The following is a 27,438-nucleotide window of genomic DNA, read 5'->3' as shown; positions in this document are numbered from 1 at the left end:
CCAGTCACACACCCATTAATTCAGCTATGCAGCTACTCACACACCCACTCACTCACCCATACAGCTTCTCAAAAACTGACATATTCACCCATATAGCCACTCACACTGCTACATATGCACTGATACAGCCACTCACACACCCAATTATAAACCCATACAGCCATTCACACACCCACTTGCTTACCCATACTGCCACTGACACATCCACTTACTCACATATATACCTACTCACACACCCACTCAAACACCCACACAACCACTTGCATACCCACCCACACATCCATATACCCACTTATACACCAATTTAGTCACTTATACACCAACTCACACACCCACTCACTTACCTATACACACACTCAAACAGCTACTCATTCATTCATACAGCCATGTACAAACCCAGTCACTGACCGATACAGTGACTCGCACACCCATTCAGCCACGCACTCTCCCATACAGCCACTCATGCACCCAGTCACTCAGCAATAAAGCTGCTCACACAACTACTCACTCACTCACTCACCTATACAGCTACTCACACACCCACTAAAACATATACACAGCTAATCGCTCCCCTCTCACTGACCCATACAGACACTCACATCCCCACTCACACACTGATACAGACAGTCACACAGCCACTCAGATGAGATATATTAGAAATAGTATGACTAATTGCTAGCACAGAAACAATAGTCATTTTACTGATGTAGTATCTTAGCATATATCTGTAAGTCATAAAAAAGTGTAATAAAACACTAACACTCACTGGATGATCTCATCAGGGATTTCATCAGTGATATCATTTTAGATGTCATCAGTGATGTCACTGACCATGTCTGGAGTGATGTAATATGGGAGTTAATAAGCAGTACATTGCAAGGGTGTACGTTTTAGCTAGCTCAGGTAACTATAACTGCTGAATTTCTATGGTTTTGTACATGTGAATTTTAATTTCAAATTTAAAAAAAATCTGTTCCTTAACTGTAACATCCCAGTAAACTTTGTTTTGTTCAGTGACACACACACGTAGCGTAGACACATATATTTATACATATATATGTATATATATATATATAAATATATATATATATATATATATATATATATATATATATATATATATATATATATATATATATATATATTCACAGAAAAAACCATAGGTTATAGACCATATATAGTTAGGAATTAGCATTTACAAAACCTTGAAAATTCACTGAAAAAACCATAGGTTATAGACCATATATAGTTAGGAATTAGCATTTAAAAAACCTTATTTTACTCACACAAAACCATTGAAATTCCATATATAGTTAGTTGTACTAACTATATATCGCGCACCCGCAATCCACTGCTGATGATGTCACATATTACATCATTCATGACATGGTCAGTGACATCACTGATGACATCACTGATGACATCTCAAATGACATCACTGATGACATCACTGATGACAACATCCAGTGACTGTATGTTTCTGTAAAGTTAAAATATGTCTTATATATTGAAGAATGAGTGGATGTATAACTGTCTGGATGATGTATTTAGTAGGTGCATGACTGACTGTATAAGTGAGTGATTAAATGTGTCTCACTGAGTGCATGGGTTAGTGACTAAACTGTTTTAAATTGTGCACCATTGTGTCTGTTGTTTTGTAATCTGATGCATGTGTTGATCATTAGCTATATGACTAACTATATGGGTTATTGATTAGTTGGCCAAGTATTTGTATGGGAGACTGAGTGTGTGTGTGGGTGGCTGGGAGGTGTATGACTCTGTGCATAGATGTGTGAGCAGTTGATTCACTAGATGTATGGGTTCAAAAGTGCATGTGGAAACAGCTGTATGGGCGGTTTACTGTGTGCATGAGTGTATTGGTGAGTGAATGGATATCTCAGTGCTACATGTCAAAGTAAGTACATATGTAAAACACAGTACATGTGGTAGTTGACATATATAAATAACTGTGCATAAGAGCCAGTGAATGTGTGAGTGGCTGTATGGATTATTGTGAACTTGTATCAGGGATTGTATAACAGAGTAAATATGTGTTATTATATGTTTCAATAAGTAAGGTGTGTTTAACTATATAGTTTTCGGAAATGGAGGTGTGATTGATTCTTTGCAAGACTGATTAGGTGTGTGAGTAACTCCATGGATGAGTGACAGTCTGTGAGTGTCTGTTTACACTGAGTGTATCTACGTTTTTATTAGAGTCTGAAGAGGTTCATCGTATCATCACATGAATGATGTCATGAGTAATGTGAAATGAGATGTCATCAGTGATGTCATCAGTGATGTCATTTGAGATGTCATCAGTGATGTCATCAGTGATGTCACTGACCATGTCATGAATGATGTAATATGTGACATCATCAGCAGTGGATTGCGGGTGCGCGATATATAGTTAGTACAACTAACTATATATGGAATTTCAATGGTTTTGTGTGAGTAAAATAAGGTTTTTTAAATGCTAATTCCTAACTATATATGGTCTATAACCTATGGTTTTTTCAGTGAATTTTCAAGGTTTTGTAAATGCTAATTCCTAACTATATATGGTCTATAACCTATGGTTTTTTCAGTGAATTTCATAGGTTTTTTAATAGCAAATCTTTATAAAAATAATACATTTTAAATCTAATTTTATATTTTATAATTTTTTTATTTTTTTTTAATATTATTTTTAGTGCGCTCCCGGGGCGCGGACAGGTGAACGCACGGGTAAGCGCAATCTTGCGGCGCGCCCCGGGGGGCGTACTAATGCGCGTCCCGGAAGCGCTATTGCCGAGAACGAAAACAACATCGTGACGTATCGCGTAGCCGCCACGCCTTGCGTCATAAGACACGTATCGCGTAGCCGCGAGATGCGTCTTATGACGCACCGCGTAAGCGCACCCGGAAGCGCATACGATCGCGCAACGTAAGTGCCCCGATGCGCTTACGATACACGCCCGGGACGCGCCCCGGGGCGCGTAGCGTAAGCGCGTCAAACCATGTGACTTTAAAATAACACTTTTCATTGGTTCAGAACTTTTTTTTTTCCAAATTGTGTGAAACCCACCCATTTCTCTCACTATTGCTTTGTACTTGGAGAGAGCAAGAGCTGTTGTGTCTACTCTATCTCCTACTTTTCTGATCTCCAGCAATGGCTGCAAGAGAGTCATCCAGCAGTGATTCAGAGGGATTTTTAGATGAGGACCCTCCTCAGCAAAAGAAAAAAACCCATTTCATCTGGAAATTTTACGAAATCCCAGAAGGACAGAAAAAAGTCAACGCTCCCAAAGTAACATGCAAAATATGTGGGAGTAGTTTATCCAGAGGCAATCCTCTGAAAAAATATAGTTTTGGGAATGCTAATTTGATCCGGCATGTGAAAAGAAGACACCCTAACAACTTTGCCAGGGAGAGTGTCAGAGAGCTGGCACGGAATGTACCCACAGATGGCGGCAGCACCTCCACTGGTGGAGCAACACCTTCGGGACCACCCCGTGGAAGAATGGTCCCTAACATTCAGCCGGTGTTTGCGGGCATCAAATTTTTGTGCAAAGAGTGTGACGAACTGCTCTGCTATGGGGAGCAGAGTGTTGAACTGATTGCCCTAAAGAAACAGCAACACCGCTGCTCTTCCAGTCCCTAAATTTTCAAATTTTTTGCTCCTGTTGAGCAGTTTTGGAATCCTTGTTTTTGTTTTTCCCTTGAAAAAAATCCAAAAAAAATATAAAATTGTTTTAAAAAGTCTAAAAAAATATAAAACAACAAAAACAAAAAAAAATATATAAAACAACAAAATCAAAAAAAAAGTTCTTTTCAGAACTACCTCCAATTTTTAAAAAGAAGCTTTATTTTTTTAAAAGTCTGTCATTTTTAATCTCCATGGTACGCTCCCCCGTACGCTCCCCGGTGCGCGTACCGGGCGCTCACCCCCGCGAAAATCGAATTTTTTTTAATTTTTTTTTTCACCCGCCGGAGCCTTTTATGGCCCCCACATGAAACCTAGGGGGTCAGGGGGTGTGTACCCTGCCCCCTCTTGCTCATTTCCCCCTTTGATTTTTGCCACCTCTTGTGTCTCAATCCTACCGAGACACAAGATGGCGGCCGCTGCGGACTGTTTCGAATGTTTACAGACACCCGAGAACCAATCAGCTTGCCGTGCGCAAGTCGCGTTGCGCGCCTGAAGCGCTCCCCGGTACGCGTACCGGGGAGCGCTCCAGGCGCGGCTCTAGATATATATCTTTTTTTGAACGTTAATTTCTCAAAATCCACTGTAGCACATATATTGAGACCTACAAAAGGCACATCGGGCTACCAGTCCCTACAATTTTGCCAAGTTTCGTGCAAATCCATTCAGCCGTTCGGGCTAAAAGTGAGGCCAACCGCCCTATGGAAAACTCAATGTTAAAAACACGTTTTGGGACCCCCCTTTTTTCTCGGCCCCCCCTTGACGAACCCCCCCCAAATTTCAAAGGTTTTTTAAAAACGAATTCCTAACTATATAACTCCTGAAACCTATGGTTTTTTCAGTGAATTTCAAAGGTTTTTTTAAATGCTAATTCCTAACTATATAAGGCCTGAAACCTATGGTTTGTTCAGTGAATTTCAAAGGTTTTTTAACTGCTGATTCCTAACTATATAAGGCCTGAAACCTATGTTTTTTTCAGTGAATTTCAAAGGTTTTTTAAATGCTAATTCCTAACTATATAAGGCCTGAAACCTATGTTTTTTTCAGTGAATTTCAAAGGTTTTTTAAATGCTAATTCCTAACTATATAAGGCCTGAAACCTATGTTTTTTTCAGTGTTTTTTAAAAAAAAAATGTATTGGTTAACTGGCTTATTAAGTGTATCTTAGTGAATACATATATTAGCGAGTAATGTTTAAATATTTAAATATATGCATGAGTGATGTAATATGTGACGTCATCAGCAGTGCATTGCAGACGTGCAAGTTATAGTGAGTCCAACTAACTATAACGTGGGAATTTCAATGGTTTTATGCGAGTAAAATTTCCAGCTAACTATAACTGGTGTGAAACCTATGGTTTTTTCAGTGAATTTCGAAGGTTTTTTAAATGCTAATTCCTAACTATAACTGGTGTGTAACCTATGGTTTTTTCAGTGAATATATATATATATATAAAATTTCTATGGCAAAATGAAACCCCTCATTTTGTTCCTTTTCAAATTAAATGTATTAAGCGTTACCACTTTATTCCAATCAAGATGACTTCAGGTGTGCCATACTTTTGTCATAAGTAAGACTGTTAGTGTTCTAGTTGTTCTTTAGAACACTCTGGGACATTCTGTCATTGGGCTATAGTTGAACTACATCTGGCTGATATTTGGGCTACATTTGTTTTTTTCTGTCTCTGGTGGCCATCTTTGGGCTACATTGGGCTACATTGGGCTACATTTGGGCTCTAACATATATATAGACCAATGTAGCCCAATATATATTTTTTCAAAGTTAATTTTCGTAAAAACCACTGGAGCACATATCTTGAGACATAGCAAAGGCACATCAGGCTACCAGTCCCTACAATTTTGCCAAGTTTGGTGGAAAACCATTCAGCCGTTCGGGCTAAAAGTGAGTCCAACCGCCCTATGGAAATTAACATGGGGAAAACTTTTTTATCTCGGCCCCCTCTTGTTGAATCCCCCCCAAACTTTCAGGGAAGCAGCGGAGCGCCGCGAGGCAAAGTTAAGGAAAATTTCAGGAAGATTCCTCAACCGGCGCCAAAGTTATTCCCAATAGAATGTTGCGATTTCCCTATGGAAAACAATCCTAACTATATATACCTACTGGCTATCGCCAGTAGGTAATATATATGTATATGTCAACAACATGTGGTATCCCACAATGAGCTGCACACGAGCGGCATGTAGGTTACCAGCCTCCATAACAGGTACTGATGGGCACAAGGACCGGTACTATGAGCAGCTTCTCATATGCCTGACATTTTTCTGGGTAATCCCTTCATCAGAGGCAGTTAGAAAAAGATCGCGCTGCTGGTAGGCAACAACTCCCTAATTAATGTCACGCCCTTAATTCACGTTAATGGAAGTCTGGGAGTTGTAGTGCCTGCAATACCTTCCTTTAATTCGGCGCGCTTATTTTCTGCCGTCGATAAGGCCCGACTTGGGCCCCAGTCATCGTGTCCATCATAAATCCTGGCATGGCACTTCAAATTTGGAAACGGTGAATCCATTGCCGTGGCCCCCTGGGTGTCATGGGGTGGTGCAGACTCTGCGGCTGGGTTGCCGCATATAAATCAACAACACGTGGTATCCCAAAATGAGCTGCACACGAGTGGCATGTAGGTTACCAGCCTCCATAACAGGTACTGATGGGCACAAGGACCGGTACTATGAGCAGCTTCTCATATGCCTGACATTTTTCTGGGTAATCCCTTCATCAGAGGCAGTTAGAAAAAGATCGCGCTGCTGGTAGGCAACAACTCCTTAATTAATGTCACGCCCTTAATTCACGTTAATGGAAGTCTGGGAGTTGTAGTGCCTGCAATACCTTCCTTTAATTCGGCGCGCTTATTTTCTGCCGTCGATAAGGCCCGACTTGGGCCCCAGTCATCGTGTCCATCATAAATCCTGGCATGGCACTCCAAATTTGGAAACGGTGAATCCATTGCCGTGGCCCCCTGGGTGTCATGGGGTGGTGCATACTCTGCGGCTGGGTTGCCGCATATAAATCAACAACACGTGGTATCCCAAAAGGAGCTGCACACGAGCGGCATGTAGGTTACCAGCCTCCATAACAGGTACTGATGGGCACAAGGACCGGTACTATGAGCAGCTTCTCGTATGCCTGACGCGTTTCTGGGTAATCCCTTCATCAGAGGCAGTTAGAAAAAAATCGCGCTGCTGGTAGGCAACAACTCCTTAAGTAATGTCACGCCCTTAATTCACGGTAATGGAAGTCTGGGAGTTGTAGTGCCTGCAATACCTTCCTTCAATTCGACGCGCTTATTTTCTGCCGTCGATAAGGCCCGACTTGGGCCCCAGTCATCGCGACGAGTACACGCTGCCAGGCCCTGTGTTAAGTTACAGAAGTATAGTATTGCGCCGGGTACGCCATTCCCTTTTTTTTATCTCAAAAGTATATCTAAATAACTTTAAACAGTATATGAGAGCAAGTGATACTCTAAAATATTTTAAACATATATATATTTCTAACTGTAATAAACTTATATTATGATAAATATATCTAGATATATTTATATTTAGTCAAAATCACGTTGGGTACGGCCTCTTTGCGCGCTCGGTGCGCGATTGCTATGTGACCTTAACCCCTTCGATGCTGATGACGGAACGGTTCCGTCATGAGCGTCGGTTGAGCTGTGCTGATGACGGAACCGTTCCGTCATGACTCCGCCCGCGCAAGGCGGAGTCAGCATGGGCGGGGAATTCGCGCCGCACGCATGCGGTTAAAAAAGCATTTGATTGGTTCATAACATTTCCCATTGTAACAGTTGGACGACCCCACCCATTTTACTTATTCTCTCTACAGCGTTTGATGAGAGACACCTCTTCTGCTTAAAAAGCTTTTCTGAAAAGTGTTTTCCTGAATACACATATCTTATACTGCACTCAACATGCAACAATCATCTTGATCAATATTCATGCTCTGTACATTACTAGCCTTCCACGTGTGATTGCCATGCATCTCAAACGGTCCATCAAAAAACAATGCCACTGGTGTGTGTGTGCACATTATTGTACCGCCTTTCAGCCTGGGTATTCATGGCTCTAAGAAGTATCAGGAACAACGGACAGAGTGCACATCCTAGATCACATGTGACAAACAGTAAACAGCAATGTGTAGATTTCTTTTGCTGTACGCTCTGTTGTCAGGCTTTACCAATATAGTAGTGTGTTATATGTGAGACTTTTAGATTCATATTTGACATGCATTGCTTGACTGTAATGAGTGTTATCACTGTGTATGACGTAGCCTCACTACTGATCCTCCCTGCATCTGAGCACATTCACTTGTGTTCGCTTCCCGATACCAACCCTTTCTATAATACCGCACACTATTGACATACATTTCTGCGCATATCCACAACCTTGACAACGACATGTAATGTTCACCATTCAATCTTTTCAAACACCATCTCATTAATGATAGTTTCCGCCCTCCCGGCACATGCTACACTAATCTAAATTGCACATTCTGTGAGGTTAAAACTACAAAAGAAACCCAATAAGTACATTTCATGGCCAGACAGGAACTGGACAACGTCCAGGTCCCTGGAATAATTATTCCCACCCCTACGCTGGCCTGGCGTATGCAAGCCCAGCCCACTCTGCGTACAAATAAATAGGATAACGATGACGCCATATGTCCCAGTTCTTCCACACTGCCTCAGGTGATATGGCCGCATCCACCTCACATATCACAATGCACAATAAAAAGAAAAATGGATCCATGAGATGTACACCATCCTGGCGATCAGCACGGGCTATAAATTGTGAGCCCTACTGCCCGTCGTCTACGAAAGGGATCCATGAGGTGTACACTATCCTGCAATCAACATTCCATCTGCATTGTGAGCACTGCTGCCCGTAGTGTTTGCTCACATAACAATAACAGCAGTTAAGCAGAGCAGCCTGGATGAGTGTGGTGCGGCGGGACGGGTGGGGTGTATCAGCCTGGCTATGCAGGAGCAAACAAACGATGTTGCACTGCACAATGATGTGATCACTGTCCTCATTCAGTCTCATCTCTTTCTCATTTTAAAGACCTGCTGGACTGTATTGTAGGCCTGAACCAGCGGGCAGCGCTGCCCTACAGACACCTCTTGAGCACGGTGCTGCTGGAGGGGTGGGGTGCATCAGCCAGAGTGTGCACGTGCGAATAAGCAATGTTGCCCTGTGTAATGATGTGATCTCTAACCTCCTTCAGTCACATCTCGTTCTCATTTTAAAGACATGCTGTACCATACTTTAGGCCTGGGCCTATGGGCAGCTCTGCCCTACAGACACCTGTTGAGCGCGATGCTGCTAGAGGGGTGGGGTGCATCATCCTGAGTGCGCACGTGCAAAAAAGCAATGTTCCCGTGCGTGATGATGGGATCTCTGACCTCATTCAGTCACGTCTGTCTCATTTAACGGACCTGCTGGACCATACTGTAGGCCTGAGCCAGCGGGCAGCTTTGCCCTACAGACATTTGGTGGTGGCTTTTAGAACACTGTAGTGAGCTCTTTACTAAGTGTACATGCACACAGGCTTCCGCCACTGCATTACACATGCACATTATGCTTCTAGCATGCGCTTTGTTCCTTTCTATATAAATATTGGTATAACGTATAATTATTTACCATTGCGAATTCTCGCGCACTCCATCTCTTCTTTGAACAACGATTACCAGTAACAGTTGGTAGATCGTACTTCAAAAACGAAGGATGCACTCAACTCCTATTTTCTATCAAGCTTGAAATTAAGCTTCATTTACGTCCAGACGTTTCCACCATTAAATTATTTCTCCCTTTTCAGACATTCCATAGATTGCCTCAAGAAGGGCAGAATGTGAGCTGACCCCGCAATGATGCCCTGGGCATTCTGACACCTTCCATCGTGGTATCAAGACACCGTCCCCGACCAGAGACCTGGTCTTCCGTACAAACGTACCCAGTCTCGGAGCTTGCACCAATAGGTCATGGGACACACCGGTGGAGGCAGGTTAGCAGTGAAGCCTCGGTGTGCAAGACCTACAATTGAGCACAGTGTGGGGAAAGGGGCTGTAGTGCAGCACCCTGGGTGCACAGGTGCATGCAAGCGATTTTCCCGTAGATAATAATGTAGGACTATATTATCAAAGAACGGCAATAACATTATCACCACTTTAGCGGCAGGAAACTGCTACTAAAGCGGTTGTAATGGGCTTGAAATTATGCCCTTGTGAATTCCCATAGAAGCCCAGGTACACACCATAACCTGGGCTTCTATGGGAATTCACAAGGGCATATTATCAACCCCTTATCGCCGCTTTAGCAGCAGTTTTCTGCCGCTAAAGTGGCAATAATGGCATTGCGGTCCTTGATAATATGGCCCATAATCTCTGGCCTCATGTGTTTCATTTTAAGGACTTGCTGAACCACACTCTTTCTCGTGATTCCAGCGTCCTAGACAAACTGGTGATTGGAGGGTAAACACTAAGGGGCTGATTATGATGGCGGATTTCCCGCATCCACCGGGCCGGCGGAAGCCACCGCCGGCCCGGAGTATGCGGGAAATCCGCCGGGGAGCCTTGCAAGACCCACCGCCACATTAGGATGGCTGGTGGGTCTCACTATCTGTCCGCCGCTTTTCCGCCGCGGGCGGATTCCACCCGCGGCGGAAAAGCATTAACATGCCTGGCGGTGTCTATCAGACACCGCCAGCCATATTAGGATGAGTGCGGAAAGATGCCTTTACACGGCGGCATTTCCGCCGTGTAAAGGCATACGGATTTGTGTTTGGGGGCCCGTTGCGGGCCCCCAGGGGTGAAGGGGAGGGGGTGGGGGGTGCACATGGGGGGTACCTATGGTACCCCCCTGCATTTGCCTGCACAAAGCGGCAGGTACCGCGAGGTGCCTGCCGCTTTGTGCATGCAAATGCACAACTTACTTTTTTTATCATTGCGGCGGGTGCTGCTTCAAGCAGCACCCGCCGCAATGATAAAAATACAGGATGTGACCGCCAGGTTGGCGGTCACATCCTAATTTGCATGGAGGGACCGCCGCTGCCCCTGCGGACGGTCCCTCCTTCTCTATGGTGGCGGACGGACTCAGGTCCGTCCGCCATCATAATCGGCCCCTAAGGGTGCAGTAGGCCAATGCTTCGTCTCCTCCTCCCTGTCTTCTTTTTACTCTCCCTCCCCTTCTCCCTTCCACCCACTCCCCCTCCCTTTCATTCTGACTATCATCCTTTCATTCGGACTTCCTTTCTTTACTTCTTCATTTTTGTCTTGCAGGTTTCTTACGCTGCTTCCACTGGAGTCCAACTCACGTTTTTTTTAATCTACTGTTTCTTCTATTAACCTCTTCGAGGCTCATGATGAGCTGAGCTCGTCATGAGCCACGGCACTCCAGTGCTCATGACGAGCTCAGCTCGTCATGAGCCGTGGAACGCTCAGGTGCGGGGAGAATTCCCCTCCTGTGCTGAGGATTCCACGGAAGGTAATACACCTCGTCATGAGTACCGGAGCGCCGTAGCTCATGACGAGCTCAGCTCATCATGAGGATGGGGGCGCTGTGCGTGCCCCCCTCCCCCCCCAGCACAGCTGGAGAATAACCCCCGCAGCGAAGGGGTTAAAGTTAAGTTTCTATTTATCTGTGTTTTAATAAAGGTTACTCAAATAAATAACTGAGTGTATAGGTCTTCTTTTTTAGACAACACTTATTTATTGTGCAAATCATCTGTTTATAAGAGATTTTAAGGATTAGGGCCATATGTATGAAGCTGTTTTGCAATCCCAAACACTGCGAAACGCAAAAAAAGGGTGTATGCGATCGCAAAAATCTGCCATTCTATGTATGAGCGACATCCTCATCTCAAAATTGCTAATCGCTAAATTAGCGAATAACAATTGTGCGAAAAAAGGAACCGGAGAATAAATGTGCGGATTTGAAAAATGCCACACAACATTTGTGTAAAGTGCAAATGAGGAATTCCTAAATTGCAAATTAGCAAAATGCAATGCATCAAAAAATTGCAAATTGCAAAAACTCGAAATTCGCAAATTGCTAATCACAATTACCACCAAGTCTGAACAGATGGTAACCAGGTGCAACCTATTTAAGGAGGCCCATAATGCCACAGTACTTTTCCACAATGGCTGGGCTGTATGTAATAGCCAGGATACTGCAACTCAGAGCTGCTGCACAGATGCCAGGAGAGGATCTTCAGAGCATGCATTTCCCTGTTCCAGCGGATTGAGGAGGAGATCCATATTAACTACAAGCTTGATAAAGAGAACATCCTGGACTTAATTGAGGAGTTCAAACCCATACTTGAACAGCCCACACGCAGGACACACACCATCCCCACCCATGTACAGGTCCTGTGCTCACTGCACCTCTTGGCATCAGGGAGCTTCCAGGGGGTAATAGCCACAGCAGGAGGGGTCTCAAAGAATGCACTTTTGCGCTTTTTCCACGCATTCCTCAGTGCAATGGTCCAAAGGCTGCATCACCACATCCAGTTCCCCAGCACACCACAGACACTAGACCAGACCAAGCAGGAGTTCTAAAAAATTGCAACATTTCCCCACGTCATCGGTTGCATTGATGGGACCCATGTCACTATTTCCCCCCCTCCCAGAAGCAGTATGTGTTCAGGAATCGCAAGTCCTACCATTCCCTGAATATACAAGTGTTGTGCAGTGCCAAGCACATTATCACTGACATTGTAGCGAAATACCCAGGCAGCACCAATGAGTCATTCATCTTCTGCCACAGTGGGATCCACCGTCGACTCACAAATGGGGAGTTTGGTGAGGGCTACCTGCTAGGTAATTGCATAGGAAACAGTGACACAATAGTAAAATACAGCAGTGGCAGGACAGTGTTTCACCTATTTCCTCTTGCCTCACAGGTGACAGTGTGTATGCTGTCCATGACTACATATTGAAGCCGTACCTTAATCCTGCCAACGCTGGGGAGCGAAGGTACAACAGTGCCCACACCTGCCACCCACAGTACCATTGAGCGGACCTTTGGTATACTCAAGAACCATTTCCACTGCCTACATAAGAGTGGAGGGGCACTACAATACAGTCCTGAGACCTGCTGCAAGATTGTGGTTGCGTGTGCTATGCTGCATAACATCGCCACCAGGAAAGGCACCCCAGTGGAGCTCACTGATTCGGAATCATCTGACGAGGAGGGGCCAGCTCCAGGATGCAGGCCAGCTGGTATTATTGGTGCGGCTGCCAGGCGCCAGAGGGGAGATGAAATAACACAGAACTATTTCTAGGTGAGAAATGATGACACAATGTTATGTATTCATGCTAAACTGCGTTTAATATCCTTGAGTTCAGGATGTATTACATCGCACAGCCTGTGTAGAACACAATGTAGGTATTAATGTCCGGCACATGTTGGACACACAGCGCAAAAAAAAATTGTTCACAGTTGTCTGTGTGCAATGGGTTAATCCACCCATTGCCATTTGTTAGTCAGGGCACCTCAACGGTGGCTCTGACGTCCCATAGCTCCTCACCCTGAGTGCACATTGCCCTCTTCAGTGGCATCTGCAGCTCTGCCATGACACACACTACGGCGACTGTCCGGTGGAAGCAGCGGAGTGATGCTGCTCCTGCTTGATTGGGTGTCCTCCTCCAGTGAACGGAGGACTCCTGTTCCACCAGTAGCAGCTGGTCCACAGCACATGAGACCTGGACTAGTTCCCTGGCTACGTCCTGGCTGCAATGTGCCACCTCACGCTGCATGCTGATGCTGCACTGTCACTGCACTGTGGTGGCTGAGTCCAGACGGTTGAAGCCCTTGTAAATAGGTCAAGGCGTGTGTTGAGGCGCTGCCTCTCCCTGCGCCTAGCAGCACAGTCCACCCTTATCTCCACACAGAATGCCTCCAGGGCACCCGTAATGCCCCTGAATCCAACCCTAAGCTGTCTCTGAATTGCCCTTATGCTTCTTCCCAGCAGGCGCTGCACTTCAAGCATGTTCCCTTCACGGCCACTGAACACTGTCTCCTCTCCTACCGCAGATGTACTTGGGGATGGACGTGCCCTGCACCTGGATAGAATGGTTGGTATGGGACTTGGAAGTGCTCGAGGTCCGGGTTGTGGCTCAGACTGTCCCTGGACTTGGTTGGCTTCAGCATCAGTGACACGGATTTCATCCTCCAGCGGTGGCAATGGAGCCACTGCGATGCGCCGGGGGCGTTTTGCTGGGATGACTGGCCTGCCCTCCTCCTCCTCCATTTGCCCTGGCACTGCTGCGCTGTGGGACTCATCCTCCCCCGGGCCTCTGTCCCTATGTTTCTTGTGCTTCTGTGGATGTAAATGCACACATTAGTTTACTGCCCTGCCTTGCATTGGTAATGCAATAAATCACACTATTTTAGTTACATGGGTCCTGACTGTCTGTATTTTGCCTTCACTGAGACACACATACTGCTTGAGCCTAGCTGGGTTTTCACTGCTCCACTGTTAGGTTCATGTGACTATATCTCCCATAATGCATTGCTGTGGTTGCTTGTGTGCCTGCACTGGATTAGCATTTTTGATCTGTGCCTGGGTCCTTCCTGGGTGTGGTGGTGAAGTAGGTTGGTATCAGGGGTGTGATGGAATACTTCTTACCGTGTCTTGGTTCTGGGGGGTCAGAGCTGTCAGTGTCTGCCACACCGCTCACAGTCTCCGGTAGCAGTGTCCCCTCGACCATTTCCTCCAGTGGCATGGAAGCGGTGACAGTGGAAGTCCCTCCACTGGTCTTTTTTACCTCCTGCAGCCTGGCAGCAACCCTTTCCTTCGAGCACTGGCGCATATCATACCACCGTTTTCGCAATTCTTCAACGCTGTGGTGGGTGACGCCAATGGAGTTTACCTTATCCTGTATCTCTGCCCATATTCTTCTTTTGCGGGGCTCTGGCACATGAAGGGATTTTTTGCCAAATAGCAGCTCATGGCTCACCACCATCTCCTGGATGAGCACCTCCTGCTCCCTTTCAGAAAAGTTTAGTTTTCTCTTCCTGGTTGTTTCACCCTGCTGCTGATCCTCTGTGGCCATTTCTCCTGTCTCTGTAGCAGTGCACTGGTGCCTTAGCCCTCCTTCCAGCCTCTCACTCTGCTTCTGAAACTGAATTTCTGCTTAGCAGATTTGCGAATCCTTAATTGAGAGTTCGTAAATCTTGTCAATACGCAATTAAGAAATCACTATTTGGGTATTCGCAAATAAATACGCGATTTTTAAGGAATCGCTAATTATTTGCGAATTTTTATTTACATAACTATTTGCGATTCTCAAAATGCAATTCGCTTCAAATCGCAATCTGAGAATCGCAAATTCGTTTTTTCATACATATGGCCCAAAGTTATCTAATATTAGAGTGCACCTACCAAACATAATATAACTGACTATTAGACAAATGAAGCCTGGGTAATTGTACAACTGCAAGAGTTCTATGAGTGTCTCACTTTATAACACGATAAGTACTGCACATGTGATTACCGAATAAGTAAGGCACTGCCTAGGACCACCGAGGCTTCAGGGACTGCCAGGGCCCACCCTGCATATTTAAATATAGTCCCGGAGTGTGGCGATCCCTGGACTTCAGTTGGCCTCGATGCCCCCGAACAATTAGTAAACAATAGCCGGGAAGGTGGTGGTCCCGTAGCCTGCAAAACATCTCTGTGCCATTCTGCGCCTAATTTACATGTGACATTAAGATCCCCAGTCCTATAGAGACCCCACAATATAATAATTGGATTGGCTACGGAACATTACCCAGGCAGGGGCCTCATTTCAAAGAACGGGTGAGACCCCGCTTATTTTTGTTTTTTTTTTCTCTCCATTTTTACCATCCGCATCCCTTCTATTAACGCGATACAAGGTGTTCCTCCTCTCCTTTCAAGTAGTGAAACACATATTTGCTATCACAGGGTGGAAGCCATGCACCAACCTTCTAATAGCAAACACAACTGTCCGGCGAATGCACACGCTGGGACATTGTATGACCTGCGCCTGACATGTCACCCTCCCTAGGACATGATACATTTGTTAGTATAAACGCAAACTTACACAAGTGTAGTACAGCGCCCAGAATGTAGTGAAGAAGCAGAGGAAGCGCAAAATATAAATCCTACCCGAAGCCGGATGACAGTTCAATGAGCCGACGACCCTGGCATGGATAGAAACATCTACACGAAGAAAACAGGTCTTCAGCACAACGCAACCAATTTTGAAATATTGGTGAGTGGTGCTTTCTTTTTACCTTCTCCTGCTCGTCGCCAAATGTATCTATTGAAGCGGTAGAGAGCAGTGGATCCAATAAGTAGATTTATTACAAGAAAACAAGACACCTGAAACAACCACCAACAGGAGCAGACAGCAAGGCAACCGTCTTCTCCAGCACTGTGTACAAATTCCGCAAGGTTCCCCTCATTACAGCCCTACATTCTCACTTTACATACTAAGATTCTAGTAGAATTACACACAAACATTCTACTATGACTTACATTCGAATACTACACAGAGCACATGACTTTACAGCAATGAGCTCATGGTTTTATCCACGAGTCTTGAGAACGGTAGGGGTAAGTATTTCACTTCCCACTCCCTATATTATATTAACGTAAACTAACACTTCTTCCACAGGTATGCTACAGCGTCCAGAGCACATCACTTTACAGCAATGAGCTCACAATTTATGCTCACGGATTAGTCCCCGAGTCTTCACACCAGTGGGGGTGAGTAGTTCGCTTCCCACTCCCTATATATTATAAATGCATACTAACACTACTTACACACTTATACTACAGTTGCTAGTATCCTACAGCGCCCAGAGCCCATCACATTACAGCAATCAGCTCGGTTTGATCCAGGAGTTTTCACACCGGTAGGAGTGAGTACTTCGCTTCCCACTTCCGATATTGTATAAATGCACGGTACCAGTCAGTAGTTCGCTTCCCATTACCTGTATGGTATAAACGCCTACTAACACTACTTGCACACATATACTACAGTGTCCAGAGCCCATCCTTCTACAGCAATCACCTTGATTTTATCCCCAAGTCTTTACACCGATAGGTGTAACTACTTTGCTTCCCGCTTCCAGTATACTATCAACACACAGTAGCGGTCACTAGTTTGCTTCCCACTCCCTGTATGGTATAAACCCCTACTAACACTACTTGCACACGTATGCGACAAACTCCAGACCACATCACTTTACAGCAATGACCTCACGGTTTAGACTCTCGGTTTCATAACCGAGTGTAGCACCATACCATATCAGTACCATGTCACTCTGAGCAACACCGCACTTTCAGACTTCTAGGAGTGACTACTTCGCTTTGCACTCCCCCACAAAGCTTACAGTGCTCCTACCCTCCTTTCCTACTTTTTTTGCCCTGTTTTTCTCCTTACTCACCTCAACGGAATCACAAAATGGTGGCCAATACTTCCTAGTTGCAACACCATCACAGCCAATAAGCAGCAAGCTCCTGCTCATAACGCCTCAGCCAATCAGATGGCAGAATTCCCAAATATTGATATCTATAAATTTTGATATTTCTCAAAAGCTACTGAATGGATTTAGACCAAATAAACAAAAGCATGCTTTCTACACCAAGACTCTTCTCCCTGCCGAATTTGGGGTAATTCCGTTCACCCGTTCGACCTGTAGCCTTGTCTAAACTTTCCTATAGAAATTTACATGTAGAAAACATGTTTTGGGACCCCCCTTTTATCTCAGCCCCCTCATGACGAATCACCCATAAACTTTCAACATAGGAGCTGAGCTGAGTGATGTCACTGACCATTTCATGAGTGATGTAATATGTGACGTCATCAGCAGTGCATTGCTGTTGCGCAAGTTATAGTTAGCTGAACTAACTATAACGGGGGAATTTCAATGGTTTTGTATGAATGAAATTTCCAGCTAACTATAACATGTGTGAAACCTATGGTTTTTTAAGTGAATTTCGAAGGTTTTTTAAATGCTAATTCCTAACTATAACGTGGCTGAAACCTATGGTTTTTTCACTGAATATATATAGTTCGTGTGTGGCTGCTTCCTAATGGGTCCCCTCACTGTGTTGTATATATATATATATATATATGGATTAGCAAAGCCCTTGAGCTTTCAGAGGGAACACTGTGCACCACCAGCCTTCCGGTTCTGTCCGCCTGTGTCTGCTCGCATTCCTGAGCTTCTTCTTGATTCAATTAATACCGACGCGTTTCAAGGCGATACACGCCCCGTAATCATGGAGGTGGCTGCAGAGGGGGTTTGAAGGGAGATCGCAACATAGCCCTGACAACCTTTTATTGTTGCAGGGACAACAACTTTGCTAATCCATTTTCACACACGGCTTCCCTTGGCCGTGCGGAGGTGAACCATATATATATATATATATATATATATATATATATATATATATATATATATATATATATATATATAGTATTCAGTTCATTGCATTGCACAGGTTCACAGGAATACCAGGTTACTCCTTGTTTTGTATTAGTATGGCACACATTGGGCCTGATTTAGAAATGGAAATAGACTACTCCATCACACATGTGCTGGATTCCATCCGCTGTACTACAAGTGCCATAAAGTATAATGCGATGGAGTATCCCATCTGCCAAACTCTATACTCAGGCAACCTTTAGTGTTTTCTCTACCTTGAAAAGATAAAATCTGTAATAAATAGTCATAACATCTGCAAAGAGGATGCCTCACCTGCTTTCTTTTTTGTGGTCAAACATGATTTCATTTAGAGCTCAAGAGCAGGAAATAATCACTTTAGCTCCTCCGTTTTTCATCAGCCATGCCTGTTTATGAGCTCTATTTTTGAGAAACCTTGATGACCTAAGACGTCCATCCAATGCTGGTATTATTTCACAAGTAGTTTACTCAAGGCTAAGGACAGCACTTTCATCAGTCTTTCATCATTTTGCCCTTCTCACTTGGACCAATAAATCAATCTAACTCGAACATTTTGGTGGTCCAAGCAGACTTCTCCAAAGGTTTATTAAAGCATGGCATGGTTTAGGCATGGTTTATATCTAGTGGCTCAGAAGAGAAAGCAGCCCATGTAAAAGACTGACAGGTCTTTTACTCGCTCACCAACTAATTCTCAAGTTTTATTTCTGGCCATACAATAAATCCAGGCTGAGGTTTTACTGTCATTTCTTTAGATTAAGAAGGATTATTTCTAAGTCCAGGCTGAGGTTTAAGTATCATTTCATTAAATTAGAAAGATTTTTTACAATCGTGAATTCCTTCCACTGTCAATCTTGAAGGAACATTTTGTGCCATTATTTGATTTGCTCTTTCACCCTACTCAAACGTGCTTTGAGATAATCTAACATGTGGCATGCAAGCCCTATAAAAGCAATAGTAAATTTGAGAACATTTCGTTGAAGCAGTTTGGTCGTACATGGGAACTCATTCCCTTAGATTTCTTATATGATTGCTTCCCAGCAACGATTTGTACACACTTAAACTGGACCCACTTGAAAGTGCTACATGTTTGATTCATGGTTTATAACTATGCTTTTTACTAAAGACATCCGTGTATACTTCTATCTGAATTGAAGACTTGCCTGATGGACAGAGTCAGGCTTGTTTCTCTGAAGACAAACAGACAGACGTTCACTCTCATACCCTCAACTAATCGCCCGACTGAGTGGGGAGTTATGTTTTTACTTTTCTCAATGTACATCGTGGTAGCACCACTAATTGGGGTCAGTAATTGAAACCCCAATATAGGCAAAGGTGAGAAACAAACTCTAATCCCAAATCCTGATGTCCACTGCCCCAAAGAAGTCCTCCGTATCACCTATCCCAAGGTTTTTGACCATACCGCCAGTGCTTAGTCTGTTAAAGAATGAGTGTTGTGCCCAAAGCTTTCCTTAGAAGCCTGAGGTCCATGTGAATAAATGGCTGTCTGCGGAATACCAAGGCTGTGTAGTTTTCAGTCCACCTCATGCTTCTTTAATCCACTACCATAAACCACATTCCCCATTATCCCACTCTTGTAAGTTCCTGTTTCTCCTTTTGTGACAGTTGTTCCGTCTCTCACTTCCTCCTTCTTTCCCTTATAATACGGAGACCAGACATCCCGGATTTCCCCAGACAGTCCTGTTTTTCAGAGGACTGTCCCGTCACACTCAACCCATTTCCTAATTTTCAATAAATGTCCTGGTTTTTGGGACAACTGTCAAGTCATTTTGTATGGCAGAAATTAAACTAACAACACGCTTCTAAAAAATATTAAATGTATCTATTTCTTTCAGGCAGCACCGGATGAGGTTGACTGCATGCTCCAGTATAGTGAATCACAGTAGGTAGAAGGGCAGGGAAGCTCAGGGTGGAGGTCCTGTCCCAGCTCTTGTTATGCAACCTAAAGTAACACAAAAGGCGTTAGTCCTACTTCTATGTTTGACCTGTCCTGGTTATTGCTTCCCAAGAACAAATCACCACACCCTGTGGGTGTTTTTCTCTGTCTTGCTCTCAAGAAATGTCCAATCAGGGAAAATAAGTCTGGTCTCCACAAATACGTGCTAGTGGTCCCACTAGCAACCATCACCTCCAATTAAGCACTCACTACTGCACTTTAAATACCCCACATTGCTGAGTTTACACGGCATCCCAACCTAACATATCATAACACTAAAATGGTCTAATTCACACATCTTGAGTGTTAAAGCTACCTTCAATTCGCTTAAACAGTGTATGGGAATCTTATGCTCTATACAACCAACTACCATATAAAAATTACAGGGCATATTATCATGTAAGGGTGTTACATTATCGCCGCTTTTATTGGCAGGAAACTGCCCATAAAGCGGCGATAATGGGCATGATAATATGCTCTATGAATGCCAATCGAAGCCCATGTTAGATGTGAAGACATCTAACATGGGCTTCGATTGGAATTCATAGAGCATATTATCAAGCCCATTATCGCCGCTTTAACAGCAGTTTCCTGCCGATAAAAGTGGCGATAATGTAACGCCCTTACTTGATAATATGCCCCTACATTCCTTGCCATAAATGTCTCCACGAAGAAAAGTTAAAGATTCACTAAACTTTCTACACTTGTATAGAGGAGACCAGAGTTTGCGGCCAGGCACAAGTTCAAGTTGTCTTTTCACCACGAAATTATGTCATGTTGAAATGATAGGTGAAAAAGAGATTACATTTTTTGAATACTAGCTAAGGTCAGGACTATTACCACTTTACCTGCTTAAACATGTGTTATGAAAGAGTGAACATAACTTTTAAGAGTTGCACAAGTGTATTCATATATGTTTCTATGCGTTTTGAATGTTCTATACTTGCCTGGATCCTGGGTGAACTTTAGGCTTCATATGCCAAATAGTTTATTTTTTCAGAATTAATCCAGTCACACTGTAAATCGAGGGTGCTCTTTATGAAGTCGATTGTCTCTTTAAAATAGTGCCAAAACGACTCGAGAAACCTCCGTGTTTTCACCATTCGAAAAATGAGCCGTTAGAATACCCATCTATTCACAAATAAGCAAAGTATTATCTTTATTGTTTCAGATCGTACGAAAGGCATCATAATCAAAACACTAACAATAAAAAGATCAACCTATGGGGCAAATTTAGAAAGAATTCAGGCAGCCCAGAACTGCAATACAAGTTGATGAGCTGCGCTACGTTGCATTAAAGGGTGATGTTTGTATGGCTGCTAGTGCACGTGAGGTTGCCCTGCACCAATGTACACACACTTACACTAGGTTGCAAGAGTGTGTGTGATGTCAAGCATATGTTTTGTACTGAAAACCTGCGAACATTCATGTAGCATCCCTTAAATGTCCCATTGATGCATACTAGCACAAAGTAGCACTAAGCGCTACTTTGTGTTACTTTGGATCTACCTTTCAGAGCAAATAGTGTTTTAAACTGAACAATAATCTGATAATAACAATTATAGAGATCATTTATGAGAGCCCTGCATTTCTTTTGCAGTGCGTAGAGTGGTACATGCATGAAACAGGGTTCTCATAAAGATTTATTAAATCGTGGAAAGCCATCGTGCATGGTTATGAGTGGCCTTATAAATCATGAGTAAGGCGACGCAGTGCAAATCGTAGAGCTGTCTTACTCTGCACCGGAAGGCATTTCATGGGCATTGCAAGGGATTTTCCATGCAAAACCCATGGAATTTGATGCTGCCACAGATTTAAAAAGTGATGTAAACCTGAAGACGCATTAAATCCATATGCCTCCTGAGGTGAGACTGAACGAGGAGAAATATGTTTATTTTGCCTAGTTTTTTTCCACTTTCCCTGTGTGCTTAAGATTGTTTTTGTGCAGGAAGGTGCTCTGTCCTGCCCAAATACAATCCTGCCTGCAATGGAAGCAGCCTTGCACCATGGTGCAAAGGTGTCTACGTTCACACTAGGCTGCCAAAATGGTACCAGCACAGGCAGAATGGACAGGAATGAACCATTTTGCTTCAATATGGTGTATTCCTGTCCTTTCACTTTGACGTAGGGCAGAGCAGCAAGGTGCATTGCTGTACTGCCCTGCTCCGAATTGCAATAAATGAGGCCCTCAGTGCTCATTTGGGTCACTTTTATGATGCAAAATCTATGTAAAATGCTTTTGAATTTGGTCCATAGTATCTCTCACTGAGTATTGTAAATAAAATGTTTACCAGTCATTGGCAAAGCCCATAAATATGACCTTGCAAGGCGATGCAATAATTAATTATTTTTTTACATTTTTGTTGCAAACAAATGCTTAAAAACATAAAAGTGAAAGAAATATGTAAATCCATCTAGTTCAAGTTCAAGTTCAAGAATTTATATAGCGTACTACTCACCCAGAGGGTCTCAAGGTGCTTGGCTTTATATTGAAATAATATTCATTGAAACAGGTGGTTAACCTGTGATGTTTTTCAAACAACAAATCCTTCAGCTGCATCATGCATTTTATCATTAGTATTTATCAAGGAGACTAGATTAAATCACCACTTAAACACTCAGATCACAGAGAGCTACAATGCTACAATGTTACTTTAAACAAGAAGTGAAGGCAAACAAATGGCAAGTAATTGAAATTAATCAATTAACACACACAAGTAAAGAAATAAAAAAGCAAACTTTAAACCAGCCTTGCAACTGAAGAGAAAGAAGCTATTTTAGGCAAATGTGAACAATGTGCACCGGCTTTGTGCAATCACTCAAAGCGAAGGGAGTCAATAGGTAAAGTGCATTATCCACGGCCTCATGCTGTGATGGGCTGAAGAAGCGAAATGCGATTGACAATTTAACTGACCAATGGATGAAGCCTACAGTCCAAAAGCCAATCTTTTTGTGTGATTTGTTTGGGAAAAATAATAGTCTGGAAAAACAGCTAAAGCTATCTCACAGACAAGTATTCGATATAATACTCTATTAAACATTTCTCAAATTGTAACAAATCGATAAACATCTAAAAATCATGTTGAAAAATTCTCTCAGAAACATCTATCTATATTTCCAAATTGTATTTTAAAAGACGTATTCATTCAGGTTTCTGAATAATGGTGTTAGAGGTCTTTTTAACTCAGCAAATTAGCTGCAAACTTTCATTTCCAGAGACATTGCAGAATTACAAGAGACACACGCAATCTTTAAATACAATTACAGCAGATTTAAATGGCAATAGTGTCAACGTATTATATTTGGATTATATGTCATCTGTTTTAAATGTATGATTTTAGAGGATTACTAGGGAATCCAATTCATTTTTGCATAACTGTGATAATAGTCATAAATGGAAACCGAAAATTGTATTTTCCAATTTTAAAGAATGTCTCCTCGATAAATCCATCATGCCATTCAGGATGTACGGAAATAACATTTAAAGTCATGTTTTCTCTTAAAAATCCAGATAAAAGAAATTGGACAAGTATGCAAAACTACAATGAATGTTCAAGTAGAAATGTTCAACACAAGGCTGGCATAGCAAGCAGGATTACAAAATCCAACAAAACTCAAATCCAAAGGCGAATTAAAGGCATCCCCGAACCCAGATAGGGCATTGTCCAGATTTGGCAATAGGCATTTGCGGCCATCTAAATAATTTCCCAACTTTAGCATGAAACACACCACCTACTCAGGTGCTGGCACGTCCACATGCACAGTGCACACAGAACCTGACAATTCCTGTTCTGAATAGAAAAATCCATGGGCAATGGTGGTATGATGGGTGGGATAACAAAGACAATAGGAAGGGAGAAGTGGATTCAGTTAGAACACTGGGATGGATTCGGTTAGAACATGGGGACAGTCTAGGACCAAAGGAGGCATGTCATCTCCTGTTGCTGGGCAGCTTATATAAACCAAGTATGATGCTTTACCCCTTCTCCATAATAAAAGTCTCCCTCTACCAGGCCTTCAGGATAGCAGTATGCCCAACTACCACATTCTAAATCAGCTCATAGACTGGCTCTGGGACAGTATATTTAGAAAGCAAAACTAATAATTGTGGGAGGTGCTGGGACAAATGGTCCTTGGCTTCCCATGGAGAGTTGGCTTATCACAGTGGGAGTAGAAAGGATGAAAGAGGTAGGCTCAGTTTTCTATGGAGTGGTAGACTTGTCAGCTGACACCACTCTTTGCTCCTGGTTAGAAGAAACACTTTTACTCACAGGACTAATAACGGAGGGCCAGAGAGGATGGGGGCCCTGCAAGGAGCTACCAAAGTTGCTTTCAGACTACCTTTTCATGTCGGAAAGGCCCACATGGAAAGGCTGTCAGAAACCAACATCGTAATCTCGACGGCGGAGTGGAGGCTGGCACCGCCATCATTCAAGGCATTACAATTCCACCCCTCTTCCAATTGGCTCTGTGAGCCATTCAGAAGAGAAGCGGAACCCCCCACAGGTTTCATTAAATATTGTGACCAAAGTGTTGTCATTGACAAGACAATGTCTTAGCACTGTGATGCATTAACTACAAATGTATCTCTGGTGAAAATTAAGCCACAAGTTGGTTGGCCAAATTCAGACTTTACTTTCAGATAGGGGTTAAGCTCAGTGATATGGAAGGTGTCATTGTAATAGGTATTGCACTATGTGTATTCCCTGCTGCAAAATTATATTGTGCAACACCCAACATGCAAGAATGAACTTGTAGAATACTTCAGTGGATCATATAAGCACTCCTGAGCAATCAGTTTATCTGAGGTTTGACTTGAGGATGCCTATTGTGCGCTCTATGATGCCCAGGTCTGGGTGTGCGATTTGTTATATCTTTTTTGAGGAGAGTATTTGGACATCTCACATCACATCAGTGAGAAGTTAATGAAAGAGGCTGTATGCACTATTACCTACAAGTAAGACAGGACTAAGCAGTTCGGAGTTGCTATACATTTGCTCCTCTTCACATTTCCTTCAGGCCTGTATGATCATCTTTAACCCCATAAGTGTTTCGGACGGGCCGGGAGCTGTCCGACGCACCAGTGCTCATGTCGTCGGGCGGCTCCCAGCTGTCCTCGCATATTGCACAAGAAAACCCTCTTGTGCAAGAACCAGAGGGCTGTTTTTTCTTTCACAACACCCTCTGGAGCTGGGGAAGGGCTTCCCCAGCTCCTGAGGGTGTTCTGATCATTTGTCCCGAAATGACGATCTGTGCTCATGTCGCGCTGATGTTGTTTCAGAGAAACTGAAACTCAGTTTCAGTTTCACTGCTTCAGTGCTCCTGGGGGTAGCTCAGCCCCCTGAGCACCAAGGCAGATGGGAGAGGTATCATTGGGAAGGAGGGAATCTCCCCTTTCCTAGTGGATGCCTGCTTTGCAATTGCCTCAGGAGGGCAATCCCACAGAATGGATGCACCCACTATGCACCAGGGAGGGGGAAGCAGTACCGTGGGCAAGGGCTTTTGCTCCCCCCATTATTTTGGGGATATTCCATCTTTCTACCCCACTGGGAGGCAGATGGGAGCAATTAATCCCAATCCATCCCCTTAGGGGTGGCAGAAAGCACACTAGGCACCAGGGATTTTTTTTATTTGTATGTATATGGTGATGGGAGCTGCCCACAATGGCATGGCAATACAATTCCACAGTCTTTCTGCCTCTTCTGGGAGGCAGATGGGGCAATAGCCCCCGATCTGCCCCTTCGGGAAGCAGAAAGCACACTAGGCACCAGAGATTTTTTATTTTCATGTTTATAGGGGTGGGAGCTGCCCAAAATGGGCTTAGCAATACCCCCACCCCTCCTAAATTCCACATTCTTTTTGCGCCTCTGGGAGGCAGCTGGGGCAAAAGCCCCCTATCTGCAGCCCTGAGGGGGCAGAAAGCACACTAGGCACAAGGGATTCTTTATTTTTATGTATATAGTGGTGGTAGCTGCCCAAAATGGGCATAGCACTGCCCCCACAACCCAAAGATTCCACAGTCATTCTGCCCCCCTAGGAGTCCGAGGGGGGCAGTAGTCCCTGATCTGCCCCCCAGGACAGAAATCACTCTAGGCACCAGGGATTTCTTATGTTAATGTATACAGGGGTTGGACCTGCCCAAAATGAACATGGCAATGCCCCCACACCCCCAAAATTAAACGTTCTTTTTGTGCCCCCGGGAGGCAGATGGGGGCAATAACCTCAGATCTGCAGCCGGGGGGGTGGGCGGAAAGCACACTAGGTACCAGGGATTTTTTTATGTTTAAGTATATATGGGTGGGAGCTGCCAAAATGGGCATGGCAATGCTCCCCAAAATTCACAATCTTTCTGCCCCCCTGGGAGGCAGATGGGGCAATAGCCGGGCAGAAAGCACACTAGGCACTAGGGATTTCTGTAATATTGCATATAGGGGTGGGGGCTGAATAATAAAATGTGCATGGCAATGCCCCCATCCCCCTCAAAAATATTTCACAGACTTTCTGCCCCCCCTTGAGGCAGGTGGTGCAATGCCCCCCGATCTGCCCCTCCGGGGGCAGAAAGTACATAAGGCGTCAGGGATTTTTTAAATGTATATAGGGGCGTGGCTGCCCAAAATGGGCATGCCAATGCCGCCTTCCCACCCCAAAAATTCAAGAGTATTTCTGCCCCCCCAGGAGGCAAATGGGGTAATTAGCCCCTGATCTGCCCCCGTGGGGCAGAAAGCCCAGTAGGCACCAAGGGATTAGGTTGTTTTCTTTATACATAGTGGTGGGGGCTGCCTAGAATGGGCATACTAATAGCCCACCCCCAAAATGTCTTCCTGCCCACCATGAAGGCAGATTGGGGCTATAGCCCCTTCTCTACCCCTCCAGGGGCGCAGAAAGCCCACTATGAACCAGGGAAATGTTTATGGGCATGTCAGGAAGAAGCCTCATAGGCACGGGTCACTCTCCTTTTTTAGGCAGACATTTTGACTATTTCAGTGATATTTGTAGTCTTATCCACCCCCAAGTGGGGGCCAAAAACTACTAGAAACCAGGAAGACTTTGTGTGTATGTGAACTGGAGTTTGGATGACAGTCTGCGTGTACTGATCTTTGGCAGGAATTGTGCTGGCAGTGTATGTGGGCTTGCACTTGGCTAATTGTGTGAGTAGAGCTTGGCTGACTGTGTGCAAGGTTGGTGCTTGCGTGGTGGTGTGCGTTGCCGGTGCTTGGCTGGTGATGTGCATGGAAGGTTGTGTACGTGTACTGACTCTTGGCTGGTGGTGTGGCTTGCATGGATCCTCAAGTGTTTTCTTAACCAGAATGCCCCGCAAACTCCAATTTACTTGCAAAGTCACATTTTC

The sequence above is a fragment of the Lissotriton helveticus genome, chromosome 3_1 (genome assembly GCF_964261635.1).
Source record: "Lissotriton helveticus chromosome 3_1, aLisHel1.1, whole genome shotgun sequence".
Taxonomy (NCBI): domain Eukaryota; kingdom Metazoa; phylum Chordata; class Amphibia; order Caudata; family Salamandridae; genus Lissotriton; species Lissotriton helveticus.
This window is presented reverse-complemented; position numbering follows the sequence as displayed.